Genomic DNA, 3,837 nt, shown 5'->3' with positions numbered 1-3,837 from the left:
ATGAGTAGCCTAAGACTGGTCATGATAGGAGTAATTCAGCTAGTAACATAGGGCATTCTAAGACAAGTTTGCTTATGTGGCATGTATTTAATGAGGAGAGAGATGTTTAGAGTAACATAAATATGTTACTGTAACATAACACAACACAAAACAAAATGAGTTTACAATCTAATAAATGCAAGCATCTATGATACTACTTTTATGTGTTTTTACGTTATAAAAATAGTAACTTTGACACTAGTCTAACACATTATGACTAGTCTAACACATCTACCATAGGTGATTTTTTTTAAGGAACTCAATTATTGATCTCCCAATGGCTGCATCGATGCAATGGACACAACCCACCAAATCCACATTTATGACATTTATCAAAAAATTAAGGTGAACTCTTCTCTTATTCACTTCTTAGTTGGGAAGTTCATTTTTTTAGGGAAAATTGCTTTTTGTGCGGAAGTTCGCCTAAGGTTTTTGTTATCGATAAGTGAATTCGGTTACCGCCCAGTAACCGCGTTTCTTGATCCCCTGCGGTAAATATAGTTACCAAGCAAAAAATAATGAGTTTTTTGAAAATTCTAAATTTAAACGCTTCCTTTATACGTAAATAACATGGCATCTCTATGTAACATAACACCACAAGCAATGGTGCAGTGGTAAATTGGTGCGCTGCTCACCTAGAGGTCACCGATTATACTTTGGTTGCGCAGTTTTTTTGTCGTTGTTGGCTTTTTAGATGCACTGATCACAAACGAACAAAAATGGCCGTGTGGGTCAAACTGACAACCTGGAAAGAATGGAATGAATGCAGAAGCCGAGACATTGTGTTGGTAGCAATGTTTAATACTCCCTCCGTCTCAAAATAAGTGTCTCATCTTTGTACTAATCTTAGTATAAAGTTGTGCTAAGCTTAAGACATTTATTTTGGAACGGAGGAAGTACTAGAGAAGTTGAATATAACTTTATCTGTGTAAGAAAATTTGATTATAAATTTTGTCCGAAATGTGTCTGATATTTTCTGGTTACCCTGGGTTGGGAAGTTCACCTCGTCTGTGACGAAAATTTCACATTTTTTAAGAGTTCATCGGTTAATGTCATGAAGTTCACTGCATGCATGCAGTTCATAGAGGTTACTTCCACTTGAACAGTTGAGAAAAGGTTGCAGAATAGTAGTTAGATTGTACGTGATTGCAGTTGCAGAATATACTCCCTCCGTCGAGGTTTATTAGGCCTCACAACATCTCAAGCATGTTCCGTTTTATAAGGCCTCGCTTTAAACAGATGCATGCATGCAACCACTTCATTGGTTAGGTGGTTGCATCAAAAGTCATTGTTATTGGTGTCATGACCAATGAATTCACTGCATGCATGCTTTTTCATTGGCTGCATGCATGTGACAGAGTGCATTGGGAGTGGAATGAAAGAATTAATGTGAGCAAATTACTATGTGTCTTGATCCAAAAGAAATTGTCTTTAGCACTAATAAACCCAGACGGAGGGAGTATATTGAAAATCAGTAATTTATCAGGAAGAGGGTTTGTGGCACACAAGTGCAGGGGCACGCTGTCCTTGGTGCCCGCTTTTTATTTTGGTTTCCGACTTTCAAAGTTTTATATCTTTTAGATGAAAATTCCAATTAAGTTCGGTTTTCATATTCATGTTTCTCATGGCCAGCCTTTCAAATAAGATCCATTTAGAATATATTTTGATGACTTTTAAAAATTATTTTAAGTTTCAATGTTGAATCTTAGTACGAGCGACCAATGAAAAATAATTATTTTGCGTTCAAACTTGGCAGTTTTAGATGCAAAAACCGTAAGTTTAATCGTTGAAACTTTAGAGTTTTTTAGGGATTTTCTTCTTTACTATCTCCTCGTGCGGGATTGAACTACTATGCGAATCGCGAGGCAAAACGACCTAGCGGGCTGCAGGACTTTGCTGGTGAGTGCCCCCGCACTTAAGTGCCCCTTCACAATTCCGTAATGTACCAACAAAGATGAAAAAGAATCTCAACTCAAGACTTTGTAACTGCTTTGAAAATGAGATTGCCTATGGATTAGAGTGTCTTGAGAAATAACTAGTTGATTATCCAAATTGTTTATGTTGAATTACCCAAATTAAAACCTATAATGAAACCAAAAAAATGTAGCAATGGGCAAAATTCACAATTGTAACAAGTAGATTAGTATACCCAAACCACTATTTCCAATGAAGATTTCTTTACCACGATTTCACCACTTGGATTGATATAAAAGATCGACCACTCTTCCTCCTATCCATCGCCATGAACTCCAGTAGCAACTCCAACCCCATCCCCAACCCCTTCCTTTAGGGCGTTGGATGGAGGGTTTTCTTCCTCGGGTGCTCGCTCGGTGACCGCACCAAGTTCAAGAACACCATGGACGTCTACTCGAACTGCAGCAGCATGGCAGACATGCAAAAGGAGTTAGACGCAAGAAGGTGACATCGAAGGAGTTGAAGATGTTGATTCCTAACCTATCGAAGGGCGCTATGTTAGACGACATCCTTCGCTGGGCCATGAATCAGGCTGACTGCAGCGATGCTCAACAGAGGGCAAGGTGGGCCAAGTACAGAGAGTACAGGCGTCCTCATGACCATCGTGCGGCAGCGTAATTCACGACAAGGATTGTGGTGGTGATGCAGGAGGAACAAGAAGCGGTGGCGATGGAGGTGGAAAAGAAGATGTGGTGGCAATGGTTGTAAGGGCGCCGGAGCCAGGACACTGAAGCATGCCAATTGATCCGGACTCCGGTGAGGAAGAAGAGACGGTGGTGCGGCTCGAGGAGAAGAAGAAGGCCAAGGGCACCTGCCGCTCCAACCACCTCCAGGGTCGCCGAAGCTAAGATCTAAGACTACTGTGTAAGATTTACCCCCAATCCCCCCTCCCCCCATTACCTTTGTACTCAATCCGGAGAACCTCAAATCCATCGGTACTATGAACTCATGACGATGTTATGATCACTCCTATCGCTATTTACCCCGATTCCCCATCCCCCTAAAGCGGATTGAACGAACCTCAACGCAGATCAAATGTGAATGAGTGCGTGAGGAGGTGAAAAAAGTGCTTACCGCCATTGTCGAAGTGCCGGAGGTGATGATGCGGATGCCAGTGAAGGGGGCGGAGGTCGCCTTGCTATTCTCTGGTGTGCTGAACATCGTCGCCACCGCCGTCGTCAGTGAGAGTGGAAAGAAGGGACATGGGAGAGGGAGCGGTGAGAGTAATAAGTGCCGGCGCTTCGGGAAGCAACACGGCTTCTCGAGTGTGGCTCCTTGCGTGCAGGTCCCGCCGCCAACGTGCATCGCGCGGACCGACCTCTGGAGGAACTACCTATTCCAGTGTTCCTAGCAAGACAGACCCAAAGGTGCTTTGAGTTTCGTGCTACGCAGGCCCAATAGTAAACGCGGGCAACCAAACGGGCCACAATCTTACCACGTGGGCCTGATTAGCCTATATGCAGGCAACCAAACGCGTCCTAAACGAAGCGGGGGGTTGCGTTTGTTTTCACGCTTTCATTCCTCAGGGCATGTAAGCAGAACAAGGATATAGCATAGCCTCTATATCTACATCTATATCTCTATAACTCCATCTCTATATCTATATCTATATTATTGTTATTATATTATAAACTTAGAAAATGAACGCGCATACCTGGCGAACGTTCGCCGGGGCCAGCATGGCAACCAAATGGGGGAGGTGGTAGTTTTTACTGCGTCTTGTTGTTTCAAGAAAATATTGCGTTTAGGAGTGAGGGGTGGCAGTTCCTTCAAGGGCCTTTTTTTTGCGAAAGCTGCCATTCATCGGATGGAGATCGTGCGGTT

This window comes from Triticum dicoccoides, chromosome 6B, assembly GCF_002162155.2.
Source record: "Triticum dicoccoides isolate Atlit2015 ecotype Zavitan chromosome 6B, WEW_v2.0, whole genome shotgun sequence".
In the NCBI taxonomy this organism is placed as follows: domain Eukaryota; kingdom Viridiplantae; phylum Streptophyta; class Magnoliopsida; order Poales; family Poaceae; genus Triticum; species Triticum dicoccoides.
The sequence above is the reverse complement of the archived record's forward strand: the minus strand, read 5'-3'. Positions refer to the sequence as shown.